General features: G+C 40.8%; 1 non-coding gene and 1 pseudogene across 1 annotated transcript; one reads left to right on the plus strand and one right to left on the minus strand.

The window, feature by feature from the left end:
* Positions 1-9,963: 9,963 nt before the first annotated feature.
* Positions 9,964-10,142, plus strand: LOC135043118 (U1 spliceosomal RNA; annotated as a pseudogene).
* A 2,083-nt stretch (positions 10,143-12,225) lies between these two features.
* Positions 12,226-12,388, minus strand: LOC135043063 (U1 spliceosomal RNA). The gene has a single exon (XR_010236088.1). It is a non-coding gene; the product is annotated as a U1 spliceosomal RNA (small nuclear RNA).
* Positions 12,389-15,919: the final 3,531 nt, after the last annotated feature.

Genomic DNA, 15,919 nt, shown 5'->3' on the forward strand with positions numbered 1-15,919 from the left:
GTTACTTATTGCTGCTCAGTAATACTAGTAGTGTGTCTCTCCTGCTCAGTGTCAGTTCTCAGTAGTATCCTCATCAGTGCTCAGTATCACTGCTCATTGTCTTGTGCTGCATTGTGGTGCTCAGCATACTACAGTACATTACTAATAGTCCAGTGCTGCATCTTGCTGCTCAGTGTCAGTTCTAGTATCCTCATCAGTGCTCACTATCACTGCTCATTGCATTGTGGTGTTCTGTATACTACAATAACATAGTAATATAGTAACATAGTTTTTGAGGTTGAATAGAGGCAAATTGCCCATCGTGTTCAACCTGTTTTAAGTTGTGATGATTCTACATACTTGCTGAATAATGTTTTATGACTAGTTAGCTACTATAACTCATGTTACCCCCGGATTAACCATGTTGATATTTTAAGTATTATAACCTTGGATAGCTTTTTCATTCAGAAATGTATCCATTCCTTTTTTAAATCCAATTACAGAGTCCGCCATTACCACCTTCCCTGGCAGGGAATTCCACATCCTGATTGCCCTAACAGTGAAGAAACCTTTCCTCCATTGCGTTCTGAACTTTCCTCCAGTCGCAGCGAGTGACCACGTGTTCTTTTAATAAATAATTCCTCTGATAACTCTTTGTTATGTATCTTTACATATTTGAAGATATTAATAATATCTCCTCTTAGGCACCTCTTTTCTAGTGTATAAATATTCAGCCTAGTAAGTCTTTCCTTATAGTCCAGTACTTTTAGGCCTTTAATCAATTTAGTCTTCAGGATCTCTTACACTTCCATGAGCAGCAGAGTAGTGCAATGGAAGCATGCTGGGCCCATAACCCAGAGGTCGATTGATCGAAACTATCCTCTGCTATGTGCATTTTTTTTTTTATAATTAAAGTAATCAAAAACTGGGATTGATATTTTGGCTCTTTTATTTTTACTTAAAGTACAATAACTTTTATCATTTTAATTTGTTTTAATAGTATATTGACAGCATTGTTTTCTTTAAAAAATCCACTTAATTTTCTTTACCCTATTACTGAAATGGTAATTGACAAAAACAAACTACATTGTCACCAGAAGAGCAATGCAAAATGTACAAGTGATATATGAAAATCATCTTCCATCTTGAATTTCAATGATGCATTGGGACAACAATTTGTGAGAAACATCTTCACCCACAAAGAAAGATTTTCTTAATTCCTTACCTGTGTGCTGATTAGATATCACCTTGTTTTCACATTAAACAGACTTCCCCGTGAGGAAGCAGCAAGGATGCAGTGACGTTTCCTGGTGTCAACCTGTATTATTTCAGTAGACATTGAAATGAGGATGCATCTTTGATGCCTTTCCAATGAAGCAAGTTTATTTCAGTAATAGGTGAAAAACCATTCCTACAAAGGTGTTAATCAGAGACTTGGCTTTGTGGACACTTTTCAGAGAGCAAATTTGTTAGCATAAACATAAAATCAGAAAATGAAGAGCTGTTTAATCACTCAATTGGACTTTTCTGCCAGCATATTTTTTTTCTCTGCAACCCACTGCTAAATTGTGCTTCCTAGCTGTTTTTTTATAAAATCACTTAATCAAATCTAACTCTGATTACATCAGAGAAGGCCAGGTACCCTACACCATAAGGGGGGTTTTTGAAATTTTGACTTGTCTACTTAAAGATCACCAAAATCTGATTACAAGGTCAATTACATCCCTGGGTGGGATTGAACCACCAACCTTTTGGTTAATAGCCAAACATGCTAACCGATTGCGCCACAGAGACACCTTGCAAAAGTCAATACTGACAAAGGCTAATAATCATTCATCTAGAACGTTTCCTAGAAAAACTTTAAAAAGTCAATAATCTGGAGAATTTTTGTAAGAAACACATTGGTACTTTCCCATGATGAGTGAGTGCTTCAGGATTTCTTGCACTTACATGGGCTATTAACCAAAAGGTTGGTGGTTCAATCCCACCCAGGGATGTAATTGACCTTGTCATCAGATTTTGGTGATCTTTAAGTAGACAAGTCAAAATTTCAAACCCCCTCTTATGGTGTAGGGTACCTGGCCTTCTCTGACGTAATCAGAGTTAGATTTAATTAAGTGATTTTATAAAAAACAGCTAGGAAGCACAATTTAGCAGTGGGTTGCAGAGAAAAAAATAACATTTTAAACCTACCGGTAATTTTTTTTTCTCGTAGTCCGTAGAGGATGATGGGGACTCCGTAAGGACCATGGGGGATAGACGGGCTCCGCAGCAGACATGGGCACTTTAAGAAAGACTTTAGATCTGGGTGTGCACTGGCTCCTCCCTCTATGCCCCTCCTTCATACCTCAGTTAGAGAAACTGTGCCCAGAGGAGACAGACAGTTCGAGGAAAGGATTTTTGTTAATCCAAGGTCAAGATTCATACCAGCCACACCAATCACACCGTATAACTTGTGATATACTACCCAGTTAACAGTATGAATCAAATCTAACTCTGATTACATCAGAGAAGGCCAGGTACCCTACACCATAACAGGGGTTTTCGAAATTTTGACTTGTCTACTTAAAGATCAACAAAATCTGATTACAAGTTCAATTACGTCCCTGGGTGGGATTGAAGCACCAACCTTTTGGTTAATAGCCGTACACACTAACTGATTGCGCCACAGCGAAACTTTGCAAAAGTACATACTGACAAAGGCTAATAAGCATTCATCTAGAACGATTCCTAGAAAAACTTTAAAAAGTCAATAATCTGGAGAGTTTTTGTAAGATGTTTCTTCCAGCAACCAATGAAGAAACACATTGGTACTTTCGCATGATGAGTGAGTGCTTCAGGATCTCTTGCACTTACATGTGCAGCAGAGTACTGTAATGGAAGCATGCTGGGTCCATAACCCAGAGGTAGGCAGATTGAAACTATCCTCTGCTATATGACTTGTCTACTTAAATATTACCAAAATTTGATGACAAGGTCAATTACGTCCCTGGATGGGATTGAACCACCAACCTTTTGATTAATAGCTGAACACACTAACCGATTGCGCCACAGAGACACTTTGCAAAAAGTACATACTGACAGACTAATAAGCATTCATCTAGAACGTTTCCTAGAAAAACTTTAAAAAGTCAATAATCTGGAGAGTTTTTGTAAGATGTTTCTTCCAGCAACCAATGAAGAAACACATTGGTACTTTCCCATGATGAGTGAGTGCTTCAGGATCTCTTGCACTTACATGTGCAGCAGAGTACTGCAATGGAAGCATGCTGGGCCCATAACCCAGAGGTAGGCAGATTGAAACTATCCTTTGCTATATGCATTTTTTTTTGTTCATTAAAGTAATCCAAAACTGGGATTGATATTTTAGCTTTTATTTTTACTTAAAGTACAATAACTTTTACCATTTTAATTTGTTTTAATAGTATATTGACAGTGTTGTTTTCTTTCAAAAATCCAATTAATTTTCTTTACCCGATTATTAAAATGGTAATTGACAAAAACAAACTACATTGTCACCAGAAGAGCAATACAAAATGTACAAGTGATATATTAAAATCATCTTTCCAGCTTGAATTTCAATGATGCATTGGGGCAACGATTTTGTGAGAAACATCTTCACCCTTAAATAAAGATTTTCTTTATTCCTTACCTGTGTGCTAATTAGATATCACCTTGTTTTCACATTAAACAGACTTCCACATGAGAAAGCAGCAAGGATGCAGTGGCGTTAATGTTTCCTGGTGTCAACCTGTATTATTTCAGTAGATATTGAAATGAGGATGCATCTTGCTGCCTTTCCAATGAAGCAAGTTTAATTTAGTAATAGGTGAAAAACCATCCCTACAAATATGTTAATCAGATACTTGGCTTTGTGGACACTTTTCAGAGAACAAATTAGTTAGCATAAAAATAAAGCCAGAAAATGAAGAGCTGTTTAATCACTCAATTGGATTTTTCTGCCAGCATATTTCTTTTTCTCTGCAACCCACTGCTAAATTGTGCTTCCTAGCTGTTTTTTTATAAAATCACTGATTCAAATCTAACTCTTATTACATCAGAGTAGGCCAGGTACCCTACACCATAAGAAGGGGGTTTGAAATTTTGACTTGTCTACTTAAAGATCACCAAAATCTGATAACAAGGTCAATTACATCGTTGGGTGGGATTGAACCACCAACCCTTTGATTAATAACCAAACACACTAACCGATTGCGCCACAGAGACACTTTACAAACATACATACTGACAAAGGCTAATAAGCATTCATCTAGAACGTTTCCTAGAAAAACTTTAAAAAGTCAATAATCTGGAGAGTTTTTGTAAGATGTTTCTTCCATCAACCAACGAAGAAACACATTGGTACTTTCCCATGATGAGTGAGTGCTTCAGGATCTCTTGCACTTACATGTGCAGCAGAGTACTGCAATGGAAACATGCTGGGCCCATAACCCAGAGGTAGGCAGATTGAAACTATCCTCTGCTATATGCATTTTTTTTTGTTAATTAAAGTAATCCAAAACTGGGATTGATATTTTTGCTCTTTTATTTTTACTTAAAGTACAATAACTTTTACCATTTTAATTTGTTTTAATAGTATATTGACAGTATTGTTTTCTTTCAAAAATCCACTTAATTTTCTTTACCCTATTATTAAAATGGTAATTGACAAAAACAAACTACATTGTCACCAGAAGAGCAATACAAAATGTACAAGTGATATATTAAAATCATCTTTCCAGCTTGAATTTCAATGATGCATTGGGGCAACGATTTTGTGAGAAACACCTTCACCCTTAACTAAAGATTTTCTTAATTCCTTACCTGTGTGCTAATTAGATATCACCTTGTTTTCACATTAAACAGACTTCCACATGCGAAAGCAGCAAGGATGCAGTGGCGTTTATGTTTCCTGGTGTCAACCTGTATTATTTCAGTAGACATTGAAATGAGGATGCATCTTGCTGCCTTTCCAATGAAGCAAGTTTAATTCAGTAATAGGTGAAAAACCATTCCTACAAAGGTGTTAATCAGAGACTTGGCTTTGTGGACACTTTTCAGAGAGCAAATTTGTTAGCATAAACATAAAATCAGAAAATGAAGAGCTGTTTAAACAGCTACTGCCTGAGGGTCTCTTGACCTGGTGCAATACCTCTGTAGCTTTTTGTTGAGGCGGGACGCCATCATGTCTATCTGGAACAGTCCCCACCGACTTGCAATCTGTGCGAAGACTTCCTGATGGAGTCCCCACTCTCCTGGATGTAGGTCGTGTCTGCTGAGGAAGTCTGCTTCCCAGTTGTCCACTCCCGGAATGAACACTGCTGACAGTGCGCTTACATGATTCTCCGCCCAGCGAAGAATTCTGGTGGCTTCCGCCATCGCCACTCTGCTCCTTGTGCCGCCTTGGCGGTTTACATGAACTACTGCGGTGACGTTGTCTGACTGGATCAGAACTGGTTGGTCGCGAAGTAAGGTCTCCGCTTGACATAGGGCGTTGTATATGGCCCTTAGCTCCAGGATGTTGATGTGAAGACAAGTCTCCTGACTTGACCAAAGACCTTGGAAATTTCTTCCCTGTGTGGCTGCTCCCCAACCTCGGAGGCTCGCGTTCGTGGTCACCAGGATCCAGTCCTGAATGCCGAACCTGCGGCCCTCTAGAAGGTGAGCACTCTGCAGCCACCACAGGAGAGATACCCTGGCCCTGGGGGACAGGGTGATCAACTGATGAATCTGTAGATGTGACCCGGACCACTTGTCCAGTAGGTCCCATTGCAAGATCCTCGCATGGAACCTGCCGAAGGGAATGGCCTCGTATGATGCCACCATCATTCCCAGGACTCGAGTGCAGTGATGCACTGACACCTGTTTTGGTTTCAATAGGTTCCTGACCAGAGTCATGAGTTCCTGGGCCTTTTCTATCGGAAGATAAACCCTTTTCTGGTCCGTATCCAGAATAATGCCCAAGCAAAGTCAGACGAGTCGTAGGAACCAACTCCGACTTCGGGATATTGAGAATCCAGCCGTTTTGCTGTAACACCTTCAATGAAAGTTATACGCTGTTCAGCAACTGCTCTCTTGATCTCGCTTTTATGAGGAGATCGTTCAAGTACGGGATAATTGTGACACCTTGCTTTCGCAGGAGCACCATAATTTCCGTCATTACCTTGGTGAAAATTCTCGGAGAAAATTCTGGAGAGACCAAACGGCAACGTCTGAAATTGGTAATGACAATACTGTACCGCAAATCTTAGGTACGCCTGATGAGGTGGATAAATGAGTACATGAAGGTATGCATCCTTTATGTCCAGAGATATCATAAAATCCCCCCCTTCTAGGCTGGCGATGACCGCTCTTAGCGATTCCATCTTGAACTTGAACCTTTTCAAGTATAGGTTCAGGGATTTTAAATTTAATATGGGTCTGACCAAACCGTCCGGTTTTGGGACTACAAACAGGGTCGAATAATTTCCCTTTCCTTGTTGAAGCAGGGGAACCTTGACCACCACCTGTTGAAGATACAATTTGTGAATTGCATTTAACACTATCTCCCTTTCCTGGGGAGAAGATGGTAGGGCCGATTTGAAAAACCGGCGAGGAGGCACCTCTTCGAATTTCAGCTTGTAACCCTGAGAAACAATTTCTATTGCCTAGGGATCCACCTGCGAATGAACCCAGATGTGGCTGAAAACACGAAGACGTGCCCCCAACTGGGCGGACTCCTTTAGCGGAGCCCCAGCGTCATGCGGTGGATTTTGTAGAGGCCGGGGAGGACTTCTGTTCCTGGGAACTAGCTGTGTTGTGCAGCTTCTTCCCTCTGCCCTTACCTCTGGCAAGAAAGGACGCACCTCGTACTTTCTTGTTTCTCTGTGATCGAAAGGACTGCATTTGATAATGTGGTGCTTTCTTAGGCTGTGAGGGAATATAAGGCAAAAAATTTGATTTACCAGCTGTAGCTGTGGAGACAAGGTCCGAGAGACCTTCCCCAAACAATTCCTCACACCTGTAAGGTAAAACCTCCATATGCCTTTTTGAGTCGGCATCACCTGTCCATTGCCGGGTCCATAGGACTCGTCTAGCAGAAATCGACATAGCGTTTATTCTAGAACCCAGTAGACTAATGTCACTTTGAGCATCTCTCATATATAGGACAGCATCTTTTATATGCCCTATGGTCAATAACATAGCATCCTTATCTAGGGTCTCAATCTCTGCTGATAAGGTATCTGTCCATGCTGCCACCGCGCTACAACCTCGGCCGACGCAATTGGCGGTCTGAGTAAGGTACCAGAATGTGTGTAAATGGACTTTAGGGTAACCTCCTGCTTGCGGTCAGCAGGGTCCCTGATGGTAGCCGTATCCTGGGATGGCAGCGCTACCTTTTTGGATAAGCGTGTCAATGCTTTATCCACCCTAGGGGAGGATTCCCACCGTATCCTGTCCATTGGCGGGAAAGGATACGCCATAAGAATCCTTTTGGGAATCTGCAGCTTTTTGTCTGGAGATTCCCAAGCTTTTTCACATAATTCGTTCAACTCATGTGAGGGGGGAAAGGTTATCTCAGGTTTCTTTCCCTTATACATGTGTACCCTCGTGTCAGGGACAGGGGACTCTGTGATGTGCAAAACATCTTTTATTGCAATAATCATATATCGAATACATTTAGCCAATTTTGGTTGTAACTTTGCATCATCGTAGTCGACACTGGAGTCAGAATCTGTGTCGGTATCTGTGTCAACTATTTGGGATAGTGGGCGCTTTTGAGACCCCGAAGGTCCCTGCGACATAGGGACAGGCATGGGTTGACTCCCTGACTGTTCCCTAGCTTCAGCTTTGTCTAATCTCTTGTGTAATAAGTTTACATTAGCACTTAAAACATTCCACATATCCATCCAGTCAGGTGTCGGCGTTGTCGATGGAGACACCACATTAATTTGCTCCTGCTCCTCTCTAGGAGAGCCTTCTACCTCAGACATGTCGACACACGTGTACCGACACACCATACACTCAGGGAATCCTCTTATCTGAGGACAGTTCCCCAACAAGGCCCTTTGGAGAGACAGAGAGAGAAAGTATGCCAGCACACACCCCAGCGCTATATGACCCAGGAAAAAAACACAATCATTTTATGTTTACCCAGTAGCGCTGTATTTCCATATATATATGCGCCTAATTATGTGCCCCCTCTTCTTTAAGACCCTCTTTCTACCGTGGTATAAGCAGGGGAGAGTCCATGGAGCTTCCCCTCAGCGGTGCTGTGGAGAAAATGGCGCTGGGGAGTGCTGAGGGAGAAGCCCCACCCCCTCAGCGACGGGCTTCTGTCCCGCTCAAATAGCCCCCCCCATAAAAAAATGGCGGGGGCTCTTATATATATATACAGTGCCTAGCTGCATATATATTTATTTTGCCAAAGAGAGGTCTATATTGCTGCCCAGGGCGTCCCCCCTGCGCCCTTCACCCTTACACTGACTGCCGTGTGTGAGGTGTATGGGAGCAATGGAGCACAGCTTTACTGCTGTGCGTTACCTCAGTGAAGATCATGAAGTCTTCCGCCGCCTCTGAAGTCTTCTTTTCTTCTCATACTCACCCGGCTTCTATCTTCCGGCTCTGCGAGGGGGACGGCGGCGCGGCTCTGGGACGGACGGCGAGGGTGAGACCTGCGTACCGATCCCTCTGGAGCTAATGCTGTACAGTAGCCTAAGAAGCAGAGCCTATCAACTCACAGAAGTAGGTGTGCATCTCTCCCCTCCGCCCCTCGATGCAGGGAGTCTGTTGCCAGCAGGCTCCCTGAAAATAAAAAAATCTAACAAATATACTTTCTGTCAGGAAACTCAGGAGAGCTCCCTGAAAAGCACCCAGTCTCCTCTGGGCACAGTAGTAAACTGAGGTCTGGAGGAGGGGCATAGAGGGAGGAGCCAGTGCACACCCAGATCTAAAGTCTTTCTTAAAGTGCCCATGTCTCCTGCGGAGCCCGTCTATCCCCCATGGTCCTTACGGAGTCCCCAGCATCCTCTAGGACGTAAGAGAAAAATTATGCTGGCAGAAAAATCCAATTGAGTGATTAAACAGCTCCAGAGCTGCTCTGTAAGGCAAGTAAAAGGGTGTGGGCCCTGCAGCACTACCTGTAGTTTGCATTGTGCATTGGAAGCCTAGTTTGCTGTCTGTTTCCACTTCTTTTTTCTTGATCCCCTCCCGTCTATACCCTTGTGCACTATCCTGACTTCTCCTCCCGTCTGCTTACTTTGTGCCTTCCAATGCACAATGCAAACTACAGGTAGTGCTGCAGGGCCCACACCCTTTTACTTGCCTTACAGAGCAGCTCTTGAGCTGTTACAGTGCCCAGCTGCTGCAAGAAATCAGCGTGAATGCTTCAGGGGCTGGGGCATGGCCAACATGAGCCCCACACCGAAGGAGGGTGGGGGTGTTTAATGCGAACTAGGGGTCTTGCACAATGCGAACTACAGGTAGTGCTGCAGGGCCCACACCCTTTTACTTGCCTTACAGAGCAGCTCTGGAGCTGTTACAGTGCCCAGCTGCTGCAAGAAATCAGCTTGAATCCTTCAGGGGCTGGGGCATAGCCAACATGAGCCCCACACCGACAGAGGGTGGAGGTGTTTAATGCGAACTAGGGGTCATCCAAGTGCCGCAAAAGGCCGCCATGCCCTGCACGCCCCTTTTCTCTTTTCATATGCAGACGAGGGTTGAAGCCAACTTTGACCCACTGCTTGGATGACATCGCCATATGCAAATCCATCTGCTGCAGGCCTTCCCCCAGGAATGCTTGCACTAGTTGTTGCATTTGGTTTGTTGTTTGGGGGTGCTTCAGTATTAGGCAGCCTTCTGCCCTCCCATGTTCATCTGAAAATATGTGTTCTCCCTGCAGTTGTTGTCCCCAGATGAGAGTTCCCTTGTGCTGCCTCAGTTGAATCTCCTTTACTTGACAGAGATGTGCCTGAGCAGCGGCCCTCCCCAGCCCTATCCCAAATCATACTTATTTTGCATAGGAGATACCATGGTCATGAAGACTGTTCTCCCAGGGTGCGGTTCATTCATTGCATTCTGGGTATGCTGACCCCTGTGATTTCCCCAAATGTGGGAAACTCGACTGCATTATTTAATGCGAACTAGGGGTCATCCAAGCACCGCAAAAGGCCGCCATGCCCTGCATACCCCTTTTCTCTTTTCATAAGCAGACGAGGTTTGAAGCCAACCTTGACCCACTGCTTGGATGACATCACTTGCTGCCTTTCCAATGAAGCAAGTTTAATTTAATAATAGGTGAAAAACCATCCCTACAAAGGTGTTAATAAGATACTTGGCTTTGTGGACACTTTTCAGAGCACAAATTTGTTAGCATAAAAATAAAGCCAGAAAATGAAGAGCTGTTTAATCACTCAATTGGATTTTTCTGCCAGCATATTTCTTTTTCTCTGCAACCCACTGCTAAATTGTGCTTCGTGGCTGTTTTTTTTATAAAATCACTTAATCAAATCTAACTCTGATTACATCAGAGAAGGCCAGGTACCCTACACCATAACAGGGGTTTTCGAAATTTTGACTTGTCTACTTAAAGATCACCAAAATCTGATAACAAGGTCAATTACGTCCCTAGGTGGGATTGAACCACCAACCTTTTGGTTAACAACTGAACACGCTAACTGTTTGTGCCTCAGAGACACTTTGCGAAAGTACATACTGACAAAGGCTAATAAGCATTCATCTAGAACGTTTCCTAGAAAAACTTTAAAAAGTCAATAATCTGGAGAGTTTTTGTAAGATGTTTCTTCCATCAACCAATGAAGAAACACATTGGTACTTTCCCATGATGAGTGAGTGCTTCAGGATCTCTTGCACTTACATGTGCAGCAGAGTACTGTAATGGAAGCATGCTGGGTCCATAACCCAGAGGTAGGCAGATTGAAACTATCCTCTGCTATATGCATTGTTTTTTGTTAATTAAAGTAATCCAAAACTGGGATTGATATTTTTGCTCTTTTATTTTTACTTAAAGTACAATAACTTTTACCATTTTAATTTGTTTTAATAGTATATTGACAGTATTGTTTTCTTTCAAAAATCCACTTAATTTTCTTTACCCTATTATTAAAATGGTAATTGACAAAAACAAACTACATTGTCACCAGAAGAGCAGTACAAAATATACAAGTGATATATTAAAATCATCTTTCCAGCTTTAATTTCAATGATGCCTTGGTGCAACAATTTTGTGAGAAACATCTTCACCCATAAAGAAAGATTTTCTTAATTCCTTACCTGTGTGCTGATTAGATATCACCTTGTTTTCACATTAAACAGACTTCCCCATGAGGAAGCAGCAAGGATGCAGTGACGTTTATGTTTCCTGGTGTCAACCTGTATTATTTCAGTAGACATTGAAATGAGGATGCATCTTGCTTCCTTTCCAATGAAGCAAGTTTAATTCAGTAATAGGTGGATAATCATTCCTACAAAGGTGTTAATCAGAGACTTGGCTTTGTGGACACTTTTCAGAGAGCAAATTTGTTAGCATAAACATAAAATCAGAAAATGAAGAGCTGTTTAATCACTCAATTGGACTTTTCTGCCAGCATAATTTTTTTTCTCTGCAACCCACTGCTAAATTGTGCTTCCTAGCTGTTTTTTATAAAATCACTTAATCAAATCTAACTCTGATTACATCAGAGAAGGCCGGGTACCCTACACCATAAGAGGGGGTTTGAAATTTTGACTTGTCTACTTAAAGATCACCAAAATCTGATAACAAGGTCAATTACGTCCCTGGGTGGGATTGAATCACCAACCTTTAGGTTAATAGCCATACACACTGACTGATTGCGCCACAGCGACACTTTGCAAAAGTACATACTGACAAAGGCTAATAAGCATTCATCTAGAACGTTTCCTAGAAAAACTTTAAAAAGTCAATAATCTGGAGAATTTTTGTAAGAAACACATTGGTACTTTCCCATGATGAGTGAGTGCTTCAGGATCTCTTGCACTTACATGGGCTATTAACCAAAAGGTTCCCACCCAGTGATGTAATTGACCTTGTGATCAGATTTTGGTGATCTTTAAGTAGACAAGTCAAAATTTCAAACCCCCTCTTATGGTGTAGGGTACCTGGCCTTCTCTGACGTAATCAGAGTTAGATTTAATTAAGGTGCGCAAGGACATAGAAGGGAGCGGTTTAAGAAAAGAGAAGTGGAAACAGACAGCAAACTAGGCTGGAGAGAGACCTGAGACAAAGAGATCTGAATTATACGAGAGCCGACCAGGGGAAACACAAATTATGCAGTCAAGTTTCCCACATTTGGGGAAATCGCAGGAGCAGCACACCCAGAGTGCAATGGGTGAGCCTTGCCCTGGGAGAAGCACCTTCATGATCATAGTATCTCACCTGGCAGGTAAGTAGGAGTTGGGCTAGTGCTGGGGAGGGTCGCTGCTCGGGTACGCCCCTGTCAAGTGAAGGAGATCCAACTGAGGCAGCACAAGGGAACTCTCGAAAGAAGAACAAGGCTAGAGGAAGATCTGAGACAAAGAAATCTGACTTTTACCAGAGCTGACCAGAGGAAAGCACAAACACAGTCCCCCACTACCACCAGGAAACATTAACGCCACTGCATCCTTGCTGCTTTCTCATGTGGAAGTCTATTTAATGTGAAAACAAGGTGCTATCTAATTAGCACACAGAAAAGAAAATTAAGTGAATTTTTGAAAGAAAACAATACTGTCAATATACTATTAAAACAAATTAAAATGGTAAAAGTTATTGTACTTTAAGTAAAAATAAAAGAGCAAAAATGTCAATCCCAGTTTTGGATTACTTTAATTAACAAAAAAAATGCATATAGCAGAGGATAGTTTCAATCTGCCTACCTCTGGGTTATGGACCCAGCATGCTTCCATTACAGTACTCTGCTGCACATGTAAGTGCAAGAGATCCTGAAGCACTCACTCATCATGGGAAAGTACCAATGTGTTTCTTCATTGGTTGATGGAAGAAACATCTTACAAAAACTCTCCACATTATTGACTTTTTAAAATGTTTCTAGGAAACGTTCTAGATGAATGCTTATTAGCCTTTTTCAGTATATGCTTTTGCAAAGTGTCGCTGTGGCGCAATCAGTTAGTGTGTAAGGCTATTAACCAAAAAGTTGGTGGTTCAATCCCACCCAGGGACGTAATTGACCTTGTTATCAGATTTTGGTGATCTTTATGTAGACAAGTAAAAATTTCAAACCCCCTCTTATGGTGTAGGGTACCTGGCCTTCTCTGATGTAATCAGAGTTAGATTTGATTCAGTGATTTTATAAAAAACAGCTAGGAAGCACAATTTAGCAGTGGGTTGCAGAGAAAAAGAAATATGCTGGCAAAAAAATCCAATTGAGTGATTAAACAGCTCTTCATTTTCTGGCTTTATTTTTATGCTAACAAATTTGTTCTGTGAAAAGTGTCCACAAAGCCAAGTCTCTGATTAACACCTTTGTAGGGATGGTTTTTCACCTATTACTAAATTAAACTTGCTTCATTGGAAAGGCAGCAAGATGCATCCTCATTTCAATATCTACAGAAATAATACAGGTTGACACCAGGAAACATTAACGCCACTGCAAACTTGCTGCTTTCTCATGTGGAAGTCTGTTTAATGTGAAAACAAGGTGATATCTAATTAGCACACAGGTAAGGAATTAAGAAAATCTTTATTTAAGGGTGAAGATGTTTCTCACAAAATCGTTGCCCCAATGCATCATTGAAATTCAAGCTGGAAAGATGATTTTAATATATCACTTGTACATTTTGTATTGCTCTTCTGGTGACAATGTAGTTTGTTTTTGTCAATTACCATTTTAATAATCGGGTAAAGAAAATTAATTGGATTTTTGAAAGAAAACAATACTGTCAATATACTATTAAAACAAATTAAAATGGTAAAAGTTATTGTACTTTAAGTAAAAATAAAAGAGCAAAAATATCAATCCCAGTTTTGGATTACTTTAATTAACAAAAAAAAATGCATATAGCAGAGGATAGTTTCAATCTGCCTACCTCTGGGTTATGGACCCAGCATGCTTCCATTACAGTACTCTGCTGCACATGTAAGTGCAAGAGGTCCTGAAGCACTCACTTATCATGGGAAAGTACCAATGTGTTTCTTCATTGGTTGATGGAAGAAACATCTTACAAAAACTCTCCACATTATTGACTTTTTAAAATGTTTCTAGGAAGCGTTCTAGATGAATGCTTATTAGCCTTTGTCAGTATGTACTTTTGCAAAGTGTCGCTGTGGCGCAATCAGTTAGTGTGTATGGTTATTAACCAAAAGGTTGGTGGTTCAATCCCACCCAGGGAAGTAATTGACCTTGTTATCAGATTTTGGTGATCTTTAAGTAGACAAGTCAAAATTTCAAACCCCCTGTTATGGTGTAGGGTACCTGGCCTTCTCTGATGTAATCAGAGTTAGATTTGATTCAGTGATTTTATAAAAACAGCTAGGAAGCACAATTTAGCAGTGGGTTGCAGAGAAAAAGAAATATGCTGGCAAAAAAATCCAATTGAGTGATTAAACAGCTCTTCATTTTCTGGCTTTATTTTTATGCTAACAAATTTGTTCTCTGAAAAGTGTCCACAAAGCCAAGTCTCTGATTAACACCTTTGTAGGGATGGTTTTTCACCTATTACTAAATTAAACTTGCTTCATTGGAAAGGCAGCAAGATGCATCCTCATTTCAATGTCTACTGAAATAATACAGGTTGACACCAGGAAACATTAACGCCACTGCATCCTTGCTGCTTTCGCATGTTGAAGTCTGTTTAATGTGAAAACAAGGTGATATCTAATTAGCACACAGGTAAGGAATTAAGAAAATCTTTATTCAAGGGTGAAGGTGTTTCTCACAAAATCGTTACCCCAATGCATCATTGAAATTCAAGCTGGAAAGATGATTTTAATATATCACTTGTACATTTTGTATTGCTCTTCTGGTGACAATGTAGTTTGTTTTTGTCAATTACCATTTTAATAATAGGGTAAAGAAAATTAAGTGGATTTTTGAAAGAAAACAATACTGTCAATATACTATTAAAACAAATTAAAAAGGTAAAAGTTATTGCACTTTAAGTAAAAATAAAAGAGCAAAAATATCAATCCCAGTTTTGGATTACTTTAATTAACAAAAAAAAATGCATATAGCAGAGGATAGTTTCAATCTGCCTACCTCTGGGTTATGGGCCCAGCATTTTTCCATTGCAGTACTCTGCTGCACATGTAAGTGCAAGAGATCCTGAAGCACTCACTCATCATGGGAAAGTACCAATGTGTTTCTTCGTTGGTTGATGGAAGAAACATCTTACAAAAACTCTCCAGATTATTGACTTTTTAAAGTTTTTCTAGGAAACGTTCTAGATGAATGCTTATTAGCCTTTGTCAGTATGTACGTTTGTAAAGTGTCTCTGTGGCGCAATCTGTTGGTGTGTTTGGTTATTAATCACAGGGTTGGTGGTTCAATCCCACGCAGGGATGTAATTGACCTTGTTATCAGATTTTGGTGATCTTTAAGTAGACAAGTCAAAATTTCAAACCCCCTTCTTATGGTGTAGGGTACCTGGCCTACTCTGATGTAATCAGAGTTAGATTTGAATCAGTGATTTTATAAAAAAAACAGCTAGGAAGCACAATTTAGCAGTGGGTTGCAGAGAAAAAGAAATATGCTGGCAGAAAAATCCAATTGAGTGATTAAACAGCTCTTCATTTTCTGGCTTTATTTTTATGCTAACGAATTTGTTCTCTGAAAAGTGTCCACAAAGCCAAGTATCTGATTAACATATTTGTAGGGATGGTTTTTCACCTATTACTAAATTAAACTTGCTTCATTGGAAAGGCAGCAAGATGCATCCTCATTTCAATATCTACTGAAATAATACAGGTTGACACCAGGAAACATTA

This window comes from Pseudophryne corroboree, unplaced genomic scaffold (assembly GCF_028390025.1).
Source record: "Pseudophryne corroboree isolate aPseCor3 unplaced genomic scaffold, aPseCor3.hap2 scaffold_851, whole genome shotgun sequence".
NCBI classification, from domain to species: Eukaryota; Metazoa; Chordata; class Amphibia; order Anura; family Myobatrachidae; genus Pseudophryne; species Pseudophryne corroboree.